Raw genomic sequence first — 25,947 nt, forward strand, 5'->3', positions numbered from 1 at the left:
CAATGTATTTGTACAGAGTATCTGTGGTGCCCTAAATATGTTTATTTCATTTATTTTTTAGGATGGTCTATTTTCAAAAAACAATCCCGACAAACAATAGTACTGGTATTGTTATTTGTTTCCACCACTGACATATTGATATGAAGAGATATGAAGAGGCAAGTGTGAAGGATCAGGAAGTGGCAACAATTAGTAAGTGGGAAGTCAGAAAGGCACTACAAAGGATGAAAAATGGAAAGGTAGTTGGTCCTGATGACATACTGGTGGAGGTATAGAAGCAAGTTGGAGAGGTGGCTGTGGAGTCTTTGACCAAGTTATTCAACAGAATAGTAGCGGGCGAAAAGCTGCCTGAAGAATGGAGGAAAAGTGTTCAAGTTCCCATTTTTAAGAACAAAGGCGATGTTCAGAGCTGTGGGAATTATAGAGGAATAAAGTTGATGAGCCACACAATGAAGTTATGGGAAAGAGTAGTGGAGGCTAGACTCTGGACAGAAATAAGTATCTGCGAGCAACAGTATGGTTTCATGCCTAGAAAGAGTACATCAGATGCATTACTCTCCTTGAGGATGCTAGTGGAAAAGTACAGAGAAGGTCAGAAGGAGCTAGATTGTGTCTTTGTGGATCTAGAGAAAGTCTATGACAGAGTACCAAGAGAGGAACTGTGGTACTGCATGCATAAGTCTGGTGTGGCAGAGAAGTATGTTAAAATAGTACAGGACATGTATGATGGCAGGAGAACAATGGTGAGGTGTGGCTTAGGTGTGACAGAAGAATTTAAGGTGGAGGTGGGACTGCATCAGGGATTAGCTCTGAGCTCCTTCCTGTTTGCGGTGGTAATGGATAGGCTAACAGATGAGGTGAGACTGGAATCCCCTTGGACCATGATGTTCGCAGATGATATTGTGATATGCAGTGAAAGCAGGGAGCATGCAGAGGAACAATTAGAAAGATGGAGACATGCACTGGAAAGGAGAGGAATGAAGATTAGCCGAAGTAAAACAGAATATATGTGCGTGAATGAGAAAACTGGAGGGGGAAGAGTGAGGCTACAGGGAGAAGAGATAGCGAGGGTGGAGGACTTCAAATATTTAGGGTCAACAATCCAGAGCAATGGTGAGTGTGGTAAGGAAGTGAAGAAACGGGTCTAAGCAGGTTGGAACAGCTGGCGGAAGGTGTCTGGTGTTATGTGACAGAAGAGTCTATGCTAGGATGAAAGCCAAAGTTGGATGTTTTGGAGACAAGATTCGAGAGAGCAGACTTCGATGGTTTGGACATGTTCAGAGGGGACAGAGTGAGTTTATTGGTGGAAGGGTGCTGAGAATGGAGCTGCCAGGCAAAAGAGCGAGAGGAAGACCAAAGAGAAGGTTTATGGATGTGGTGAGGGAAGACATGAGGGCAGTTGGGGTTAGAGAGGAAGATGCAGGAGATAGGCTAAGATGGCAAAAGATGACACGCTGTGGCGACCCCTAACGGGACAAGCCGAAAGGAAAAGAAAAAGAAGACTTTTTTGACTATAAATTCCTGCCAAACTTCTCCAATAAAATCTTTCGGGACAAGCTGAAAGGAAAAGAAGAAGAAGAAGACTGACATATTGATATTAGACCAGAGCAATCCATTTCCTTTTTAAGAACAAGTAACTCAAAGAATATACGATTGAACATTAGTAGTGTAATGTAGCACAATAAATAAAACATCTTCGAAAACTATAAAAATATAAATAAGCACACTTTGGCTCTGTTCAGAATGCACTGAACATTGCATTCATTAATGGATTAATAGGCATTATACTGCAAATGAACTTCCAGTTGGTGGAGAAAAAAAGTGCATTCATTACAAAACAAGTCGATCAAAACAACCTGTTTTGGTTCAAGAGCTGAACTATTTTTCAAAAGTCTTCAGCCTTTCTTTAATTGCTGCTTTTCCCACATATTCAGCGGATACGTCTCTTAAAATAGTGGTTAACGCTACCGTGTATATAATGTGAACTTGTGTGCGCAATATACACTGGATTGTGTCAGTTTGAGTTTTTCAGTTATGTCGTCTTTGTTGGAACTTCATACAAATTCGACATACCAGCTCCCTGTTTCCGGGATGGCCGCGTTCATCTGGCTGGAATCCAAAATGTTCCCACATCGTCACGGTGGTGTTAGGCTTTGAAACTCATTCCATTTCTGGTGCTCAACCTTCTGTAACTGAGCAGCTACTGGCTTGCCATCAGAACATTTAGCTTAGAGGACTCTTACTCCAGTAGTGCATTTGAAATGCATGCACAAACACACATTGGCATGCATATGTTAAATTAGAGGGAGGGTGGAAGGCTCCTGTCTGATCTGAAGAGTGATTAAAGGTGTAAAGATTATGCATCTGTTTAACTATCAAAGCTGTGTGTTGATTGAAAGTGGGGGGGGGGGTAGAGAAGCACTTGCTTACGTGACGTCACCCGAGCAGCGAGTTAAACCATTGGCATTGAGCGAATTTCAGATTTGTCAGTTTTCATTGTAAATATTATTTAAGATCAGTATTGCGAGTCCTTCAGTGAGTCAGTCCTTACCATCTATAACCAAAATACAATATATATACTTCGTTATGAATAATTAACCCACAATGTATTCTGTGCTGATCAACCACTAAATCGCTATTCTTGGGTTAATAAAAAAAAAAGTAAATACGCTTTTCCCGAAGGAATAAAAAAAAGTGTAGTGACGGTTAAATTTAGCATTTCTATTGACCTTCATGGTACTGCACCGTTCCTCTGCTTTGTAGAAGCAACTAGCAGATCCAAGTCCTTTTTTTTTTATTATCCATTTTTGTTGTAGTTATTGTAGTTTTTAAGCAGTGATGTGTCCACATACCTTAACGCTATTGAGTAGATGGACAAGTGTTTTGTTCAAATCGCCAAAAACTAATTGGTACTTGGTGAGACTGTGATGACTCAATTGTGACTGCTCGTTTGAATAATCAACTGTAGTCTATTTTGCAGGCAAAGTAATGCAGTACTATCCCCTTTACAAAGGTAACAAAAGTACAGTACAAATACTTTAACATTCCCTACCACTGGGAATCACTGCAATGCGTGACTCGACGTGCAGGTGTACCTTAAAAATTGTCCGACATCTATGTAGCGTATGATCAACAAAAACACAAAATTTCCCAATGTGGCTGGAATCTGCCGCTTTATGGGCGTGCGTTGAGGTTGGACTTTGGCGGGTGGGTGGAGCTACTCTACAAACTCTCTCTCTCTCTCTCTCTCTCTCTCTCTCTCTCTCTCTCTCTCTCTCTTCTCTCTCTCTCTCTCTCTCTCTCTCTCTCTCTCTCTCTTTCTCTTTCTCTTCTCTTTCTCTTTCTCTGAAAGAAGAAGTTGAGGCGTCGAGTATTGCATGTTTTAGCCATTAAGAGCATTCACGTTAGTGAGCGTGCGGCCGGTTCTTCACGTTTGGGCTTCGCACCGCGCGCGCGCGCGCGCTCAGTGGAAGGCTCTGGTAGAGAGGAAGTCGTCAAAAAGCGTCCGGCGTAGCTCGGTGTCTGGTGAGCTCACGACGTGTTTCTTCGAACTCGGTCCCTCTCCAGCTTCATGATGACCGGCGACTATCGCGCTCCACATGTTGGGCTGGTGAGTGTTGACGCGCAGACCCAGAGTCTCGTTTTGTGTTATGATTCCCTTGGGTTCTGAGGAGTGCCGGGGGGAGCGGTGGGTTTAGAGGATCCGGGTTTTAGAATGCTGTCGTCCACGGTGTATTGAGATTCATTTTAATGTATCACGTGTTTAAACTCAGTTTGATCAAACGTGCGAATTGGGTTGCTGGTTTGAAGCTTAAACTTGACCACGTTGCTGCGTTATGCTTCTGTTTGTGATCAGCTGAATGTTGTGACGTGTGAGCGGCCCAAGTAGAAATCTTATTGGGCAAATGAGAGGATTCTATAGCAGTCACAGTTATTTGTCATTAAAATACTAGGCCCGCAATCTATGATAATCCATGCAGGAAAATGAGGCTCCTTTAATCAGGACAAATAAAAGCTTGTGTTTTTTCCCACCATCCCGTTTCTTAATTTTTTTTCCAACCTTTGTTTGCGAGATTTGAATATCAATGCCTCAACACGAAATCTCATTTGTGTTCCAAATTTTATGCATTTCTTATTTACTTCTTGTAGGGTTCATATTAATGTGGCATGTAATGTGGCTGAGAAGGAGAGTTGATGAGCGGCCAGTTTGCATTCAAGATGTTGAACTCTCCAGTTGCTCTTGGTCCTGTTGTCACAAGAGTTTTTGAGACACACATGCAACGTGAATTAATAGCGGGTACTTAACCTGAAACTCGAAATGATACCACTAATCTTTGCTGGTGCAAGAGCTTTACTACATTAAGGTGGAATCGTAAGGTGAAAAAAATGTGACGATTGTATTTCAGTCGTCCTATAGCGCTAATTGTGTGAACATTGATTTCAGTCGTGCTATATGATCTTCCTGTGCTTTGCAGACTTTTTGAGGGATTATAAACAGTCAGAATGTTAAATTTGTGCTGGGACTCATGGACAGGGAAGGTTAATGTGATTAGGAGATTGACATGACTGCATTTTTTTTTTAAAGCGGAAAGTTGATCCTGTGTGTCTTTCCCGAATCTTAAATCCATTTAGCATGCCAGCTGTTTTATTCCTTCTCTTTCCTTGTGCCATTGATATGATTGGAATAAAATCAGGATGAAATGTACTATTCAGTCTTAAACCGAATGAAGATTCTGCATTATGTGGAGATACCAAAACTACCAGATTTTGATATTAAATTGATATTTAATCTTATTTCAGTAAAAGGATAAAGTGTAGTGATTTGATTCTAAAACTTGAAGAATGTCTCACAGTCTTTAAACTGATGTTTGTGGAGTTTAGGGGTGCCTTGAGAGACAAATTAAATTTGCTCTGTGATGTAAAAAAAAAACCCAACAACTCATATTTAAAACCATATTTCCCCTTGAAATCAGTGGAAATACCTGTAATCCATTCCCGCCTCCACCAATAATTAAAAAAAAAAAAATTTGTAATGTGTTTTGAATTGGAAAAATAGCACTGTATAATATTGTACCAAAAACAATAATGACAATTACATTTAGCGTAAAACATTACTTCATTTTCACTTCAATTCAATGGACAGGGCTTCTTTGCCTTGGCCGCTTGGGGGCAGTATACAGTAAGTGAGCCAGAGACACACAGACCAAGAAGAGTTTTACAACGGACTCAGTAAGCTGCAGTCATATGAGACATTTTTTCATAAAGGATAAAGACTATACACCATGCCGATGATTATTTTCATATTCTCTTGGTCTTAAGTTTGTATTCTGATCTTTGGTTTATAACACCACAATGTGATGCTGTTTTCATGTTTTGCATTCTTTGTTTGCATTAAGCAAGATAAACTGCTTTTATCAAGGCAAAGCTATGTCCCTTATGTTGTTTCACGTACACAATGTGTAATGTTTTTTTGTATTATTTAATTTGATTGTAAGCTTTAGTTGGGAGTGTCAATAAACAAGTTCAAAGCTTTATTTTGAAGTAATGTTCAAATTGCTCGTGAAGTGAGTTGAGTTCACCGAGTGGTCGTATGTCAAATTTTTGATATCAAGTAAAAAAAAATCAGTCAAACAACAGCTCGTATCACGAAAAACCCGTAAGTCAGGTCACAGCTATCTGTCTGTGACATTGTCGTGCGTTTTTAATTCAAACAGCCTAGTGAAGGGGTGCCCAGACTTGTTTACCGCAAGATCTACTTTTCAAGCAGCCAGCCTCTCGCGATCTACTGCCGGGGGTTAGAGTGGGGGGAGCACCGTCACGACTGCCGTGGAGAAAGTAAAAGAAAGGACTTAAATAGGAGGCTAGCTTTCCATAACACGCCTTTATGTGCGTGTGATCGACGTATTGGCCACACCTGAAGCGACGAGATGGATGACAGGCTCCCCCACCCCTTTTTTTTTTTTTTTTTTTTTGCACGCTGTCACACGATCGACCAAAACTGCCTCCAACATATTGAGCACCCCTGGCCTAGTGTGTGCGGTTGCCGTATGTGCATTTTCTTTCATTGGCCAATGGGGCATTGACCTTGAGAACTTGGAGTAAGTGGTGATGCAACTGGTGAAGTGACCAGGAAATAGAAACCAATAAAAGAATCAGTAATTTACCCGTACGTCACTGTGTCTGATAGTTACAATGTCACCCTGAAGTTTGATTATGAAGCTTGACAAATTTTATTAATCTTTCTTTTCATTTCTTAAAGGGGAAATCCAGTGCTTTGCATGAACAACATTAATTACAGCCAAACATTCAAATCTGTATCGGTAAAAGTGTTCCTCTGTCTTCACGATCAACCGATACTGCTATTTCTTCATCAGATGAGGATAAATTCGAGAACTCAGCGCACGGGGTAATGGTGTCCCATGTAATCCAGTATTTGGAATAGCACGGTACACGTCACATACGTTCACGTAGATCATCTGACTCGCGAAAATGGCAGCGTCCCTGAAAATTCGTCATTGTCAATAAAAATCTTCTCAAAACACTATTAAATGAGAGAGGATTTAAAGCCCAAGTGTCATCCCTATAAACATTCCAAAATAGATATTGTAATGAAAAATACATATAACATTATTCACTTCAATGTCCATACGAAAAAATAAATGTGAGTGGAGAGTGCGTCATCCATGCGTAAAGTTGCAGAAGTGTCCTTCTATGACATCCAAGTGGTCGCCATATTGGCTGCATCCTCTGTTAGTGACGTCACCCGGACATTCGGCAATGAAAACACGCGGTGCACCTTAACTATGGGAGACGAACACGTCCCTTCTGACACAGAAGTTCTTTTCGAAAAGGACAAAACCACACAACCGAGTGAAGTTACCGGGGCAATATTACACTATTGTTTCGAGCTCTCAGGGCAATATTACACTATTGTTTTGAGCCATATTCAGATGATAACCACATCCCCGTCCGATCCACCTCCGCGGCGAAAATGAGCCATGGTTTGGTGTGACACGATAAACTCCAATGATTATAAAAGATGGGAAGCAGTAAGATTTCATGGCAGTTGTCTGACATAGTGCAGTCGTAAAAAGACAAATTTGTGTTGTACTCCGATGCAGCCATAACATGTCTGAGGTTAAGGGGTAATGTGCCACATTACATTTCAAAGTGAGAGTTTGTACGATATTGCGGGGGTGGGGGCGTGTGGCAAACCCTTTTTTTTTAACCTAGCACACCCATGAGCCTATCCCTGAACTGGTTGCCAGCCAATCGTTGGGCACATAATAAACAAACAACCATACTCACATTTACACCTCAATTTAGTGTTTCCATCACCCATACATGTTTTTGGGCTGTGGGAAAACTGGAGTACCTGGAGAAAACTCACACAGGCACAGAAAGAACATGCAAACTGCATATAGGGGACGCCTGTATGAACCCGGGTCCTCAGAACAGTGAGATGTGCTAATAAGTCTTCTACCGGGTCACACCTTTATTTTTAATCCATCTTTTCTTTGAAACATATTTTAATATACTATCCATTCCTCCATCTTTGAGTTCTTTAGTTTAAACAACACAGGTTGTTCTTCCTGAAATTTGTTCATTCAGATCAGCTGTAGCCCCCCCCCAAATTTAATCTGTCATTACGTGCATTCATTAAATTCTGTTCAGTTGAGGCATATACAGTACCCGACATGGCAGAACTCCACGATTTACTGCGATATGACTATTGCACAAATGTACATTGCAATGGCGATCCTCAAATAATGTATTGTGCTGCTCTACTTCACATGTAAATGTTTGTTTTGACAAATATATTGCTATTAACTTTAAAGTCTGTGAATGATGTGAGTGAGTCAGTGACTTAGAACATAACATTTAAAAACATAAAAGCAGTGAGGTACAGGCAGTGAGCGACCTTCAAACTGACTTTACCAGGTATGATCTGAAACGCATGAAACCCAGAATAGACTGAATGAATCAAGAGGGCAGATATCCATCTTTTATCTTTGTATCTTCTTAGCTTCGCTTGCTTTATTTACTTTTCTTCTCTTCTCAGTCTTGTTTCATTCTATCATGGCCATCATCTTTTATCAACTATGCCAGTGTTGTCATTTATTTAACGAGGAATTTCGATTGAGCTTTACACGATCAGTATTTTTGGGGCGGATCACCAATCAGCAAGTTTTAAAAAAAAAAGATAACTGATCACCCATTCGAATACAAGATGCAGCAAGGTATCTACAGGATTTGTTCATTTATTGTATATAATTGTGTACTCTCTACTGAATACTGTTATCTTCAAAAAAAAGTTTTCTGGCATTTAAGACAAAAGTTAAAACATCAATAACCTCAGGGGGCATTCAAGGATTAGCCACTAACAAAAGTTTAGGTCAGATCAACGTTACAACTGTAATTAAATTCTTCTTTTCCTTTTGGCTTGTCCCGTAAGGGGTCGCCACAGTGTGTCATCTTTTTCCATCTAAGCCTATCTCGTGCATCTTCTTCTTTAACACCCACTGTCATCATGTAATTAAATTACCTTAGTGAAATTAAATTACATTAACAAATACTGTTAATGACATCCTTACTCTTATGTTAGAATGTCCCAGCTATATGAAGGAAATATAATAAGGAAACAACCATTCACACTCACATTTACACCTCAGAGCAATTAAGTGTTCTCATCTCCCATACATATTTTTGGGATATGGGAAAACTAGAGTCCCCTAAGAAAACGCACACATGCACTGACATGCAAGAATCCAGAGAATGGCCATTCGCCATTTGAAGACAGCATGCTCCTCCTTATGTACATTCTTCAGGTACCCAATCAAATTTGTTCTTGAACCATTTAGAAAACGTTCCCCAGGACGTACATCAATTATGCACAGACTGCAATTACATTGACGTGTTTTTTGTCTTCGACACCGCAAAATAATCCCACACCGAAAACGGGTTTTTTCACTGGCAAGATTGGAAAAAAAAACAAACAAACATTATTCGACGTCAGACAATTGCAGTACTATGCCATTAAACACGCAACAAGCCTAAAAATGAAGTCGCTTTTGAATTCCTACGCATCAGCGACTCAGAGTAATTGTCTTTTGAAGATATGTTCAATGACATGAATGATCGGAACGAATTCGGACATAAAGTCGATCAGCAGATGATGTGAATTATTGCTCAATACTGATCAAACATCAGATTGGTGTCAAGTCTGTTAGGAATACTTTGATGGGGGTAGTTGTACTGTATTAAAATTCCACAGTATCTAATCTTAAAATATAATATACTAATGAATTGGCAAGTACAGTAATTGAACTTTTACGTGATTAAAAATGTATGACGTTTGTGTCATGTGCTTATATCCTTGACATGATTCAACGTTTTTTCATGTCTAATAAATGGATAATTCAGTCACCCTCCAAACACTGAGGACGAAGGGTGATCTTGCACAAGTGTGATAATAGTAAAAAATGTATTTTTCAGTTTCATCATGAACTCTCTAATTCTTCATTAAATGAGTCCACCAAACTTTAGTGTTGGGTAAACAAGCGGCCTCAAGAATTTTTTTTCTTATATTTTCAGTGGAAAAGATCCCATTGTAAATGCACACTTATTCCTATGAATCCACCCAGACAGGAAAGAGTGCGTGTTTTTTTTCCTCCACCCTAGTCTAACAGCAGCTGAGGATGAAGAGGCAGCTGACCTCCACCACTCAGCTAGTTAGCTGTCAGCTGCTTTTCTGTGCTCCTCCGGGGCTGCACATGTTTCCCATGATCCAACCTGCTGGCACCAGCAGTGTAGGATCAGGCCCAACTTCTGCCTCATGTCAACAATCCCCATACACATGTGCACAAACACACACACATATTTACCACTATAAAGCTCTCTGAGTATACCACCGGCCATCTCCTGGACAGATGTAGATGTTAAGAAGCTTGACTAGGGGAAAGAGTGTGGTCAAGGGATGACTATGACACCTAACCTCAAGGAATAACAAAGGAATTATTTGTAGGCATGGATAATTTTGAAGCATGATACCGGTTGAGGTTAAATTTCCTTAAATAATTCCAGGAGGTACAACTTTTGTGGTTCTGTCATTCACTGGTGACAATTGTGAATGCTATTCATCAAAAGCACTGCTTATTGTATGGAATGGTTTTTCTTGATTAATATATGATTTATTAACAACACTTCATGGTGGCATTGCTTATTGTATGAAATGGTTTTACTTGATTAAAATATGATTTATTAACAACACCTCATGGTGGTGCAGCTGTATAGTGTTGGCCTCACGGTTCTGAGGTCCCAGGTTCAATCCCGGACCCGCCTGTGTGGAGTTTGCATGTTCTCCCCGTGCCTGCGTGAGTTTCCTCCGGGCACTCCGGTTTCCTCCCACATCCCATTACACACACATTAATTTGACACTCTAAAATTGCCCCAGGGTGCGATTGTGAGTGCGGCTGTTTGTCTCGATGTGCCCTTCGATTGGCTGGCAACCAGTTCAGGGTGTCCCCCGCCTCCTGCCTGTTGACAGCTGTGATAGGCTCCAGCACTCCCCGCGACCCTCGTGAGGATAAGCGGCAAAGAAAATGGATGGATGGATGTTAAATCCTTGATATTTTTGGCCATGATAAAAATTCTGACTTTGATACTGTACCTGTAAACAGTTCATCACTACCAGCGCTGTATCATGGCAAAAACAACAAAACTGGAATCATAGGTGGAATAACATGGAACTTGAAATTCTTTATATTTTTATTAATTTGTAATCTTAGGTAATGGAGAATATTAAATAAGTCAATAAATACATTTTTGATTGAATAAAAATACACAGCACTTCATCTTTAAAAAAATAATAAGATGATTCTCCCAGCTTTTGAAATTTGTAGCCTTGTCCATCCATCCATCCATCCATTTTCTGTACCGCTTATCTTCAGTTGGGTCATGGGCACGCTATTTTCCCAGCTATCCCAGCTATTTTCAGGCAAGAAGGTGGTTACACCCTTCAACTGGTCGCCAGCCAATCACTGCTTTGTTCAAAACTTTTTTTTTTTTTTTTTGGGCGGAAAAGAGACTTGTATGGTAGACAAGAACCTGCACATTTCTTTTTTTCCACTCTGATTTGTTGTTTGGACAATTCATAAGGGAGCTTCAGTAGAATCAAAACTACAGTATACTCAGAAGAGCACAGTGGTGTATTGAGTAATATGTGTAACGTCTACCTGTATTTTAAGTGGTAAGTAGTACTGAAATATATTAAAGCTTCCTTCACATCAGAACCATTTTTTCTACTGTTTTATCCATAACATTGGTCAAGCTACAGTATATGTTGTATGTTATCATTAAGGTAACATTTAATTTTTTAATGAATGCTTATGTATAAAAACAAACTGACAGGGTGGGTGAAAACGAGGAAGCAGTTTCAAGGTATACTGTACATAAACTATTAGGAGTGCTGTGCTCAGGTACAAAACAAAGCCCGTTTGCACTACTAATTATAAGGAAACTGCCCTGGTGTTTTGTTCTGCTATGAGAGTGTGACATGTAACACAACAGTGTGGGTCCAGTATGATGTAGAACATTCACTGTCCCTGAAGCAACACAAAAGGTTTGGCGTTGTCTAACCCTGCTGCTGGATTAACAGCCAAACAACAGAGCTGTCACCCTTTCTGTCTTTGTGCTGATGTAGGTTGGTGAAGTGTAACAATGGCGTGCAACATTTAGCCTGGGAAAGACTGTAGAAAAGAAATGATTGAGAATAGAGGATTGGGAAACATGATTGTTTGCCAAAGCAATGTGTGTGAGGGATTTGGAGCCATTTATTCACTTTTGCATTAAATTGACAAATCACATAGATGTGACAAAATGAAACCATGTCACACTCATTTTGACCAATGTTATGGATAAAACAGTAGGAAAAAATGGTTCTGATGGAAAAGGACCATTTAATATATTTCACACAGTAAGTAGCAATACAAGTTTTGTTTTCTCATCATACTTGTCCTTGATTTATCCATCTTTTATTTACAGGGGGTAAAAAAGTTAAATAAATCTTATAAATAAATGCCAGGTGTTGCACATCAATCCTTGTGCAGCATATTTGAGCGACCAAAGTATGTAAATAAATAAAACGTTGATTTGACAGGAGCACCACATTCTTCAAATAAATAATTAATTTTGAAAGACAAACAACCTAAAATAAAAACATTAAATCAAATATTCATTATTTATTTTCAAAAGTCAACAAAGAGTCACAGCAGAAGGATGAAAGAGCCACATGCGGCTCGGAAGCCACGGGTTGTAGATCCCTGCTCCAGGTGATCGATTGTTCACAGTGCTCTGCCTCTCACAATTTGCACTGAATATATGTCAGTACCTGCCATTGACTGACCAATTCAGGCTGTGCCCTGCCTTTTGCCTGAAATAAGATGGGATATGTCTCCAGTTACTGAAACACTAATAAGGACAAGTAGGACATAAAAATGAACGAATGGAAGGGTATACTATTAGGGATGGGGATCAATTCAATTTCAGCAATTGTCATCCTAATGATTTCATTTCGGTTCCAAATGATCCTCAATTACAATTTTTTTTCTTAGGGGGCTGGGTCGACACGGTGTGTAAATGTGTAATTCTGACGTCCTGTTGAATACATGATCTGATCAGACTAGTGAATTTGAACCTTTTTGGGGCCAAGGCATGTGTGCTTTACAATTGAAAAATCTCATGGGTCACCAATAAACAAAAATGTCACTAAAAGTAGATGCATTCATTGCTGTATGTACCAGTACCTAATGCCTGTGTGGAGTTTGCATGTTCTCCCTGTCCCTGCGTGGTTTTCCTCCGGGCACTCCGGTTTCCTCCCACATCCCAAAAACATGCAACATTAGTTGGAGACTCTAAAATTGCCCCAAGGTGTAATTGTGAGTGCGGCTGTTGTTTGTCTCCATGTGCCCTGTGATTGGCTGGCCACCAGTTGAGGGTTTACCCTGCCTCCTGCCGAAGGATACCTGGGATAGGCTCCAAGCGCTCACGTGACTCTTGTGAGTATACGCAGCTCAGGTAACGGATGGATGTACTTCCATCTAAATTTGTTCTCTCTAACATGACCTCACTGGCATAAATAGTTTAACAAAGATACATTATCTATTCGTAAATATGTTTTTTAAAAGCACCATGGTGGCGCAACTCGTTAGACCGTTGGACGCACAGTTCTGAAGACGGGCGTTCAAATCCCGCCGCACCCCACCCCCCGGTGTGGAGTTAGCATATTCTCCCTGCCCCTGCGTGGGTTTTCTCCAGGCACTCTGCTTTCCTCCCTCATCCCAAAAACATGCATTATTTGGGGAGTCTAAATTCCCGCTGGGTGTGATTGTGAGTGGGACTGTTGTCTGTCTCTATGTACCCTGCGATTGGCTGTCAACCAGTACAGGGTGGTGTACCCTGCCTCCTGCCCCCTGATAGGTGGGATGGACTTGGTGATGATTGGTTATCGTTATTTAAAATTGCTGTTTGATGATCGGCCCCAAGAATCCTGATGGTGTAAAGCTTAGTTTGCATAGACGTGTTTTATCATTTCACTCACCTAATTAAGAGTTGACTTCACTGAAGCTCTGCGTGGTGTAGGCTGAGGCTCGTTAGTGCGTCAGACCCAAATGACGTAAAAGTGTTGCACTGAGGTAACTCATCATTAATTTTAACAAAGTTAAGACACTTCTCCATATTGCTACAGTGTCAAATTATCACCCTCGAGTTGGCCCTTGTCCAAACAGTCTATTAAATGTGGTTAGACCAATAGGTTTTGGAGGAAGCTTGTGGAAGTTTTTTTTTTTTTTCTCTTCTAGCCATCATCTGGTTGCAATAGGGATAAAGCAGTGGGCATTGTTACCCTTCATGGTTATTGTCTTTGTATTTGCAAGCCCATGGGGAGTAACTATTTTTAAAATGTGTCAGTGTGGGGAATCTTTTGTTTAGTTAACAATCTATTGATTTGTGTTGGGCTCGGACACAGGGTTACTGGGAGGGGATGAAACACTGGAATTGTTTTACAGTTTGTAAAATCTCTAAATACGCATTTATGATCTTATGTTTTGTATTCTCACTTGGTACAATGTTTCACGTTTACTCAATAAGTACTAAAAACTCATTACATCAGTAAGTGTTCGATAGGGATGAGTAATATATATTCCCTTCGTCATATTTGTGAAAGTTACTGTAACGGTGTGCAATTTTACATGATCAAGCATTCATCCTGGGCGGCACGGTGGGGCAGCTGTACAGTGTTGGCCTCACAGTTCTGAGGACCCGGGTTCAAATAAAGGCCCCACCTGTTTGGAGTTTGGATGTTCTCCTTGTGCCTGGGTGGGTTTTCTCCGTCCACTCCAGTTTCCTCCCAGATCCCCAAAACATGCAACATTAATTGGACACTCTAAATTGCCCCTAGGTGTGATTGTGAATAAGACTCTTGTTTCCTCCCATATTCCATCAACATGTATTTATTGGAGACTCTAAATTGCCCCTCGGTGTGATTGTGAGTACGGCTGTTGTTTGTCTCCATGTGCCCTGCGATTGGCTGGCAACCAGTTCAGTGTACCTTCTGCCTGGTGATAGCTCTGATTGGCTCGAGCACTCCTGTGACTCTCGTTGAGGATAAGTGGCTCAGAAAATGGATGGAAGTATTCATCCTGTCTTTAAAAAAGAAAAGAGAAAAACAACAAATGGATGGCATGTAAGTTAGAAAAAAAAAGGAATAAGTGGACTTGATTCTGTCACGTGACTGACTCAATAGCAAGCAAAATAAACTCTTACTCTCAAATTTGTGGCGGGGGCAACCTTTTCAGTAGTTTAGCAGCTTGACTAGTGGTTGAATGTTTGCTATGTACCTAAATGTAACGCATGTACAATATGTTTTTGTTTTTTTTTTTTGGCCACCAGGAAAATGACACGTCACCAATATACCTCCTGGCTTCCCAAATGTGGCCAGAACTACGTAGTACTAGTGTGTGTGTGCGTTTGTGTGTGTGTGTGTGTGTGTGTGTGTGTGTGTGGGTGTGCGTGTGTGCCCCTGAATGCACCACTGACCACCATCACAGATTTGACTCCCTCTTCTGCCCCCATCAACTTCGAACAACAAAAGATCAACCACAGCGGAGGACTCAGACCTTGTGTTCCCATCCTGCCACAAAGTCTCTGTGGACCAACTCATTCCAGTCTTCATACAAATCTTCAATTTATCTGTGGAAATGTGTAAAGTTCCATTCTGTTTTCAATGCTCCACCATCGTCCCAGTCTCCAAGAAACCTCCAATCTCAGGTCTGAATGACTACAGGCCTACCACTTTGATAACTGTTGTTATGAAGCACATATAAACATAGAACCATTTGCACTCAAATTCACACCTATTATGTGTTGATTTTGTTTCCATTTATTTATGTATTTTCTGAATTTATGGCGGCACAGTGGCCAGCTGGTAAAGAATTGGCCTCATAGTTCTGAGGACTGGGGTTCAAATCCTGGCCCCGCCTGTGTGGAGTTTGCATGTTCTCCCCGTGCCTGCGTGAGTTTCCTCTGGGCACTCCAGTTTCCTACCACATTCCAAAAACATGTAACATTAATTGAACACTCTAAATTGTCCCTAGGTGTGATTGTGAGTGGGACTGTTGGCTGTTTCCATGTGCCCTGTGATTGGCTGGCAACCACTTCAGGGTGTACCCCGCCTCCTGGCCATTGACAGCTGGGATAGGCTCCAGCACTTCCCGCGACCCTCCTGAGAATAAGTGGTGAAGAAAATGGATGGATGGATATTTATTTTCTAATTTGTACCCAGGATTTTACTACTGTCAAGTATATGTGCTAAGCAGTCAGCTGTCCTGCTGACGGATCCTTAAACAATGGGATGTATATAAGTTATGACACTGACAAGTTTTTAACCCATTCTTAGTAGTATTTTAGTTATTGCTAATGTACCGTAAGGAGGCAGAAGATTTTGTTTCTTTTTTAAAAAAAACACTTAACAAATAGGCATTGCGACATTTGACAAAAAAGGGAAACTAAGCCAACAATGACATTGAACTTTAACTCTTTTTGTTGGGACACATTGAATAGAATCCATTCATAACCACAGGTCACCCAGAATGTATGGAAGTTCCCTGTCATCTTAGAAGCAAAGTTCCAGTGCCACGAAGGCCTTCACGTTACACTTCCACAAGGCCACTCTGTTCAAGGTTGGGTCAGAGAGTCTCTTTGACTGGAATGAAAAGGCAACTTGGTTTCCCTGATTAAAAGAAAAAAATGACCCGGAACTTAAATTAGTCTACCTTTTTGAATTTGCCCCCACAAATAAACAGGGCTAGTGAAAATGGCCCAAAGAGGGACAAATATGTAGAAGAATGGAGGAGGCGGAGAAGACGAAGAAGGAAAAGAAGACGAGGTTAGAGGCAGACCGTATGTTACAAGCAGACTGAAAGATGAAAAGATGAACCTTTTAAAAACAGTAATTATTCCATTGATTGCAGTACTTATTACTCAGGTTTATCACAAAATTCATTAAAATCAAGTTGCCTTGAGAAAAGTGATGCCTAACCCATCATGGCACAGTAGCCAGGATGTAGTGGCCTTTTGTCCAATTTTATTTAATTATGCAGACAATCATTGTACTGTTGTAGACAATCATTCTACTGTTGTCGACAATCATTGTTCTGTTGTAGACAATCATTGTACTGTTCTTTCTACATGTTAACATGCTCAGTGTAGAACACAGAATTAACAGCCAGCCAAACTCTGTTCAAGAGCCAGCAGATGAGCGTTCTATAGCTCCTTTATTGAACAATTGAAGTAGCATGAAACTGTTAACAGCGACAAGAAATATACAGCACTTGGTGAGTTATCCATTCAGTTTGTACTGTACATAAATAAAATATATGAAAATACCAACCTAAACTAACAGTGTTAACCAATTGATAATCCTATCCACTTATGGTCAGATATTACAATAAGTAGGTTAACATAAAAATCCACACTAATAGATGGGTTTCCAATGAGGTCGCCACAGTCCTTAGACCAATCAGATAAATTAACGATAGAAAAAAATGGTCAAAGAGTAGCTAGTTAGGTAGGCTATGCACAAAACAAAGTGAACATATTTGCATTCCCATAAAACCAAGTCCACAAAACACATGTAGACCGGTTCAGCGAACTCCCATGCACCCTCGAGGATCCTGGCGAGGGTGCAGAGCCGGTCCACTGTTCCACGGCAAGGCCGAAAACCACATTGCTCCTCCCGAATCCAAGACTCGACTTCCTGATGGACCCTCCTCTCTAGTACCCCTGAGTCGACCTTACCATGGAGGCTGAGGAGTGTGATCCCTTTGGAGTTGGAACATGCCCTTCGGTCACCCTTCTTGAAAAGGGGGACCGCCACCCCAGTCAGCCAATCCAGAGGCACTGTCCCCGATGTCCACACGATGTTACAGAGGTGTATCAACCAGGACAGTCTCGCAACATCCAGAGCCTTAAGGAACTTGGGCAACTCTCAACCACACCCAGGGCCCTGCCACCAAGGAGGTTTTTAACCATCTCAGTGACCTCAACCCCAGAGATAGAAGAGCCCGCCTCAGAGCACCCACACTCAGCTTCCTTGTGGGAAGGCATGTTGGTGGAATTGAGGAGGTCTTCGAAGTATTCTCCCTACGGACTCACAACATCCCGAGTTGAGCTCAGCAGCGCTCCGTCCCGACTATAAAGTGTTGATGGTGCACTGCTTCCCCCTCCTGATACGCTGGAGGGTGGACCAGAATTTCCTCCAAGCCGACCTGAAATCGTTTTCCATGGCCCCACCAAACTCCTCCCATTCCTGTGTTTTTGCCTCAGCAACCACCGAAGCCGCATTCCGCTTGGCCAGCTGATACCTATCAGCTGCCTGGGGAGTCCCACAGGCTAGAAATGCCTGATAGGACTCCTTCTTCAGCTTGACAGCATCCCTCACCACCAACGTGTTCATGAGTTGCCGCCATGACAGGCCCTGACCACCTTACGGCCTCAGCAATGGAGGCGCGGAACATCGTTCACTTGGATTCATTGTCCCTCGCTTCCTCCGGGACTTGAGCAAAGTTCTTTTGGAGGTGGGAATTGAAATTCCTTCTGTCAGGGAATTTGCCAGCCGTTCCCAGCAGACCCTCACAATATGTTTCGGCCTGCCATGTCGGACTGCCATCTTCCCCCATCATTGGAGCCAACTCACCACCAGGAGGTGATCAGTTGACAGCTCTACCCCTCTCTTCAACTGGGTGTCCAAGACATGCGGTCGCAAGTCCGATGACAATACCACAAAGTCAAAGTTCTTTCGAAGGTGCGTGTTGAAATTCCTTCTGACAGGGAATCTGCCAGACGTTCCCAGCAGACCCTCACAATACGTTTGGGCCTGCCACGTCGGACTGGCATCTTGCCCCACTATCGGAGCCAACTCACCACCAGGTGGTGATCAGTTGACAGCTCTGATACGACCACAAAGTCAATCATCGAACTGCGTCCGAGTGTGTCCTGGTGCCAAGTAGACATGTGAACATCCTTATGCATGAACATTGTGTTTGTTATGAAAAATCCGTGATGGGCACAGAAGTCCAATAACAGAACACCACTTGAGTTCTGATCAGGGGGCATTCTTGCCAATCACGGCCTGCCAGGTCTCACTGTAATTGCCCACGTGGGCATTGAAGTCCCCCAGGAGAATGATGGAGTCCCCAGAGGGGCACTCTCTAGCACTCCCTCTAAGGACTCCAGAAAGGGTGGGTACTCTGCACTGCTGGTTGGTGCATAAGCACAAATAAAAGTCTGAACCCGTCCTCCTCCCTGCAGGTGGAGGGAGGCTACCCTCTCATCCACAATGTACAGGCCCCGAGCCAGGGGGAAATTAGCATACCCACACCTGCTCGGCATCATTCCCCGTGAGCAACTTCAGGGTGGAACAGAGTCCGGTGACCCCCGTGCAGGCAAGGGAAACCAAGATCCAATTTTTGTAGTCATCATAGGAGTTTTGGAGTTGTACTTTGTCTGGTCCCTCACCTAGGAACTGTTTGACATGGGTGACCCTACCAGGGGCATGAAGCCCCTGACAACTTAGCCCTTAGGATCATCAAGACACACGAACCCCTCCACCATGATAAGGTGACTGCTCGAGGAGTTGGAGAATTTAGATATTTTATAACATTTTATCAAGTAGTATAGTGTGGAATTTTTGTAAAATGAGTTCCTCATCTCAATAAAGTTCAGGAAACACTAATTTAGGCAGTTGTGTTATGACTTAAGTCAGATGGTGCTTCTGGGTCCCACCCAAATTTAGACCATCTTGTGCCCTGGATTTTCAAAGATGGACTCTGAGATCATACATTGTCTCCAACCTCCCATGATTTGTTTCCTCTGATTATTTGAATGAGTGCTCGCATCAACAGATGTACAAATGGGTGTTTAATTAGTGACATGATTATATGACACTGGAGACTAAAGTAAATCAAACAGCAGCCAGGGAAAACAATGGCTAATCCCCCCCCCCCACACACACACACACACACACACATACACACACACAATCATAACCCCCATCACAGGAAATGCCGACCATTGGTGTGGTATAAATAGCAAGGTCTGACTTTGTAGCACCAGACAGAGGACAGGAACTACCCCACCCCAATGCATCCAAGCTCCATGGGGTCACCCTGATCACAAGGTCTCAACATTTTCCCGCCACTCCCAACTCTCTTTACCTCTCATTTTAGTTTGATCTATTTTGGTGCTGATGTCTCATGACCTCCATGTTTTTGTGGTCATCTCTTTCTTTCTTTCTTTCTTTCTTTCTTTCTTTCTTGCTTTCTTGCTTTCTTTCTTGCTTGCTTGCTTGCTTGCTTGCTCTAGCAATCATGAATAGCTTAGAGACCGAGTAGCACATCCTGCTTTATTAATAGGCCCTCCCTTAAAGTTGAAATGGCAAGTGGCCCTTGTGGATGCATTATTTTTGGAGGGGAGAATGCATCGTTGCACTTTGACCAAAAAAGCTGTAATAGCCTCGGGCTCAGCAGCACAATTAATTTGACTCATATACGATAGTAACAAAAACAAAATAAACATTTATATAGTTATTCATGTTTGATTTGTTTGGAGCCATTTTTTAGTTTACTTATTAAGGGTATTGATAGTGAGGCTTTCGCTTATTAGGACACACAAATTGTTCCATATTTAGCAGGCTTACATACATAATGTGTTTTGTCCAAATAGAGTCAATTTATGGTGACTCTCACAATCACCTTTAGCATTCAACCTAGTGTCGCAACCTCTATGTCTTCTTGTGGATGGGTTCCTCGAACGGAAGGGGAAATGGTCCGTGCAAACTTCAATAAATAAAATAAAAGGTTTTCAAGTTCTCAAAGGTAAAAAACAAAAATAAAAATGGAGCTTCACAAGCACTTTACTGTGGTGATGAGAAGTGTTCTTTTATCGTAGGCTTTGATGGCTCTATAATAGAGTTGTACCAGCAGTTTCACAACTATAGCGTCTGCAGATGCTAAGCTTGAGAAACAGTATTCCAGGTGAGAGAAGATCAAACGGTGGAGATACAGCCGCTAAAATAAGTATTTAACACACCATTTCCCCCCGAAGTATATTTCCAAAGGTGCTATTGACATACAAATTTGACCAGATGTTGGAAACAGCCCAAGTAATCCATACAAAGACACTGCAACAACCAAAATTGAAAATTAACTGAAATTAGGGTAATAATATCAAATGACACAGTATGTAATACTTTGCAGTGACAGCTCCAAGATGCTTCCTGTATGGGGAAACTAGTCGCATGCATTGGTCTGGTGGGATTTTGGCCCATTCCTCCCTCCACGGAAGCATTCTTCAAATCTTGAGGGTTCAGCGGGCTTTCTCATGGACCTTGAGTTTCAATTCTTTCCATAGATTGTCGATTAGATTCAGGTTATGTGATTGGCAGTGCTATTCTAGCAGCTTTAGTTTTTTTCATTGAAACCAGTTGAGAGTTTCCTTAGTTGTATGTTTTCTATCATTATTATGCTGAAAAGTCTATCCTCGCTTCATTTTCATCATCCTGGTAGAGGGCAGTCAATTATTGTTAGGAATGTCGTAGCAGATTTGCCCATTCATCTGTCCTTCAATAATGTGAAGTTTACCAGTACCATTTGCTGAAATGCAGCCCCACACTCTCATGTCAAATGTCCTCCAAATTGTCCAAATTTGAAATGCTCCACATGGGGTCCTTGGCTCTTGGAAAACTTTTCCAATTATTTTTTTTTAAATCATCTGTCAAATATTGCAAGGAGGATAAGTGGCTAAGAAAATGGATGGATGGGTCTTGAGGCAGCTCTCTCCTCTCTCCCATCATGTGTCTTGACTCACATGAGGGCAATGAGACCTTTTTGTAGGCCATCAATTTGGACGAAACCACCTGATACTCATTTGCACCGACAAGGAGCTGTATTGGAACTGATCTTATTTGCTGCTATGGATGCAATAATTAATGACATACTGTATGCCGCATTAAGAGTGGACAACAGGTGACCGTGTGCATCTGCGGCTCGGCATCGTATTTACCACGTTGGCTGTAGCTTGTAGGTAACAAAATAGCATGCAACAAGCGTTCCCTGATATCAACAGAGAAAAGGAGGAAGGGTGAGTGACTATTCACTGTGGAAAGGCTTTTTTTTTTTTTTTTTTTTTTTAAAAGCATACACAACTGTGCTCTGGCCACATTTTTTGCTTGAATCATAACAATCCTATCCAAACATCCTGTTTTGTCCGTTTTATTTTGGTGAAAAAAAAAAACAGTTGGGTTTAAAAGCGAAAATGCACTTTTCGCCCGACCACTTTTGGTGGCCGAAAATTAAGTGCATTGCTTGCTGGCCTGCATTTATGTCTTTAAGAATACCTCTTACATGTCTTTAGGATGAACTGAAAGTATGGAAAATGTATAACTTGATTTCAAAAGGCAAAATGTACCATTTTTTAACTTGTTCAACAACTATTAAATAGATACATTCATTGCCGCTTGTCACAATTCTAACCAATTAAACCGAGTGAGGATAAGCACGAATGAAAATTAATTGATGAATGGATAAACGTTTTTTCAGAGCAATAATATTCATTCTATATTATATCTATCTATATATATCTATATCTGATATATCTATATTCTGAATAAAATCCCGCTAAAGAAATAATAATTTTTTTAATTACAGTATATTTTAATCCATCCCTCACAAGTGTCACGACGAGTGCCGGAGCCTATCCCAGCTGTCAACGGGCAGGAGGCGGGGTACACCCTGAACTGGTTGCTAGCCAATCGTAGGGCACATGGAGACAGACAACAGTCGCACTCACAATCACACCTAGGTACAATTTAGAGTCTCCAATTAATGTTGCATGTTTTAAGGATGTGGGAGGAAATGAGTGCCAGGAAAAAATACTTGCAGGCATGGGGAGAACATGCAAACGCCACATGGGCGAGGCGGGGATAAAACTCGGGACCTCCGAACTGTGAGGCCAACGCTCTATAGAAGGGTTGGGCAAACTACGACCCATGGGCCACATCCGGCCCATTGGTCTTTTTAATCCGGCCCGCCGAAGATTTGTATAGAATTAAGGTTTGATGTGAATGATTGCATTTATTTCATTTGACATGTAATGACAGGCATTTCAACACCAGGTGGTGCAGTTGGCCCAGTGTCTCGATTTTACGGAGCCCGAGCCATTTCCAGTTATCGCTCTTCTTCTACTGGTTGGATCAGAACCCATCTACAGCAATGTCAAAGAAAAGAAAAGTCAACAGTGAGTGCCAGGTATTTAACAAAGAATGGACGTCCAAGTACTTTTTCACTGAAGTCCGGTCCAAGGCTGTATGTCTTATTTGCCAAGAAACCGTTGCAGTTTTAAAAGAATACAACATCAGCTGTCACTTTACCACCAAGCATGCTAATTACGCCAGCAACCTTTCAACACAAGAACGTACGGCTACCGCTGACAGGTTGGTCGATAGCTTGCAGGCTCAGCAAAACACCTTTATTCGAGAAACTTCCATCCAAGAAGCAAGCACGAACACAAGTTATTTACTGGCATTCAAACTAGCAAAAGCCAGCAAGCCTTTCTCTGAAAGGGAGTTTCTTAAAGAGTGCATGATAGAGACAGCAAGTATTTTATGTCTTGAGAAGAAGAACAAATTCGAAAAAATTAGCTTATCACGCAGGCCAGTGATGCGCCGTATTGAATTAATTGACGAACACTTAACTAGCAAGCTAAACAAAAAAGCGTAGTCATTTACGTTATATTCTTTGGCACTGAACGAAAGCCATGATATAAAGGACACAGCTCAGCTTTTAATTTTTATCAGAGGGATTAATGAGAATTTTGAGATAACGGAGGAGTTTCTGGATATGTAATCCCTGAAAGAAAAAACATGTGGAGAGGATTTAATTAACAACGTGTCAGCGGTCATACAGAAGCACAAGTTACCAAGGAGTGCGCTCGCCAACGTTACCACAGATGGATCACCAAATCTTACAGGAAGGGATGCTCAAGAGAATTCAGGACAGGGTGAAAGAGGACAACCCTAAGCAGGAGGTAATTTTCCTACACTGCATAATTCACAAAGAAGCACTGTGTAAATCCGTGTTACAGCTTGACCACGTAGTGAAGCCGGTTGTGAAACTCGTTAACTTTATTCCGGCAAGGGGACTTCACCATCGTCAGTTTATTCATTTTCTTGAAGAAACTGATCACACAGGCTTACTTTGCCATTCTAATGTCCGCTGGTTAAGTTTGGGAAAAGTATGTCAACGTGTGTGGGAGCTCAAACAGGATATTATTTCATTTTTGGAGCTACTTGAGAATACTGACAATTTTCCTGAGCTGAATGACACAGATCGGCTTTGTGATTTAGCTTTTACTGTGGACATACTGACACATATGAACGAGCTGAATGTGAAGCTACAAGGGAAACACCAGTTTGTTCATGAAATGCAAGCAAATGTCAGAGCCTTCAAAACCAAGCTAGTTTTATTTTCGAAGCAAATGTCTGACAAGTCATTTGCTCATTTCCCCACACTGGCTACATTAAAAGAGGCCCCACGACATGTGAAAAATATAGGAAAACACTAGATGACCTGATGAATTCTGCCGTCGGTTTTGTGATTTTGGAAAAAATTGATAGGGCACTTAAGCTGGTGTCATGTCCCTTCTCACACGACCCGGAAACAGCGTCACAGGAGTTGCAGTTCGAACTGATTGATCTCCAATGTGACATGGTGTTAAAGGACAAGCTCAACTTCCTGAAACTGGATGAGTTTTATGCTTCATTAAGTGTAGCCAAATTTCCAAACATCCAGAAGATGGCACAGAGGATGCTGGTGTTATTTGGCTCTACATATGTGTGTGAACAGACTTTTTGTGTGATGAACACCAACAAAGCGCCCCAAAGATCCCAGATGAGTGATGAACACCTCGGATCTGTTCTGAGAATTGCCACAACAGAAATGCCACCAGACTTCGATGCACTGGCTTAAATGGGTGATCAACAACACTGTTCTCATGAAAAAGTATGTTGATACTTCAATGCTTTTTTCTGTTTATGTTTGATATGTACTGTCAACAAATCCAGTTTTTTTTATATGTATTGTATCTTGTGCTGATCCGGCCCGTCTGTCAAATTTTAAAAGTCAATGTGGCCCCCAAGCCAAAAAGTAAATCACTCCTGCTCTTTTGCCTCTCCACCGTGCCGCCACTATATTTTAATATTTATATATTTCAATTTTATTGTGATTATTATTTTTATTTTTAATTTAATATTAGTACAGTGCGTATGACATTTCCCACCAATGTTATATTTCAGATTTTATTTTCATTGTGTTTTTTAATCATGCCTATTTGTAATTAATAATTGTCAGAGCTACAGTGCAATCAGTGATGTGTCCCCTTGAGGAGAGAGGCCCACCCCACGTTATTCCATTAAGGCCTACCTTTTGGATCCCAGAATGGAAACCACATCCCTGCCTGTAGGAAAAATTACCTTGTAATATAAAAAGTTTTGATTTAAAGGATGTTAACTGTTCCATATCAAAGTTCACAGTGGCACTTCCTAACTTTTTACGTGACTTGCCTGAAATACATGAGGGTTACTTTTCAAATGCAGCTGTGAGGGAGGCAATTTTAGACCGTTCTGCTTAGCAGCAGTGTATGGGGAATGGCAACACCCGTTTGGCTGTGTGACTGTTTACATTTTCTGAAGAGGCATCAAAAGTTTGAAACGCACCCTTTTATGGTTGAGACATAGAACGAACGCGAGGAAAGTCAAGTGGAGGGTATGAGAAGAAGGAGACTAAAGAGGGAAAATACAGAAAAATATGAAAGATTTGGGTCATGACCGAGAGAACAAGATGGAGGCCCCATAGTGCAGTGGTTAGAGCATAGGTTTGGTAAACATTTTTTGGTTGTGGGTTGATATCCCACTGGGTCCTCCACTCCCTGAGAGAGGTTGTGTCAGGAAGGGCATCTGGCATAAAAACTGTGCCAAACAAATATGAGCGTTCATCTGAGATGTCACGCTGTGGCAACCCCTCACGGAACAAGCCGAAAGAAGCTTACTCTTACCGAAAGAACAAGATCCCAGATACAAGTGGCTGAAATTAATTATTGGGTTAGGGTTAGGCTCTCCCTGAGATCTAACGTGAGAAGCTCGGTCATCCGGGAGGGGCTCAGTGTTGAGCCGCTGCTCCTCCACATTGAATGGAGGCAGATGATAGCTGGAGCATATGATCCGGATGCCTCCCGGACGCCTCACTGGTGAGGTGTTCCCGGCATGTCCCACCGGAAATAGACTTCAGGGATGACCCAGGACACACTGGAGAGATGAGGTCTCTCGGCTGGCCTGGGAAC

General features: G+C 41.7%; 1 protein-coding gene across 7 annotated transcripts in view; it reads left to right on the forward strand.

The window, feature by feature from the left end:
* The first annotated feature begins 3,335 nt into the window (after positions 1-3,335).
* The window catches only part of mid2 (midline 2), a 95,284-nt gene continuing 72,672 nt past the window's right edge, over positions 3,336-25,947 (forward strand). For 2 of the 7 annotated variants that reach the window (XM_061834365.1, XM_061834371.1), the window contains exon 1: positions 3,336-3,610. The gene's annotated coding sequence lies outside the window, so the exon portion shown is untranslated. Of the gene's footprint in view, positions 3,611-12,988; positions 13,056-14,946; positions 15,325-22,711; positions 22,860-25,947 lie in introns of all 7 variants that reach the window. The other 5 variants (XM_061834368.1, XM_061834366.1, XM_061834370.1 and 2 more) reach the window with 5 other exon arrangements.

The sequence above is a fragment of the Syngnathoides biaculeatus genome, chromosome 11 (genome assembly GCF_019802595.1).
Source record: "Syngnathoides biaculeatus isolate LvHL_M chromosome 11, ASM1980259v1, whole genome shotgun sequence".
NCBI lineage: Eukaryota > Metazoa > Chordata > Actinopteri > Syngnathiformes > Syngnathidae > Syngnathoides > Syngnathoides biaculeatus.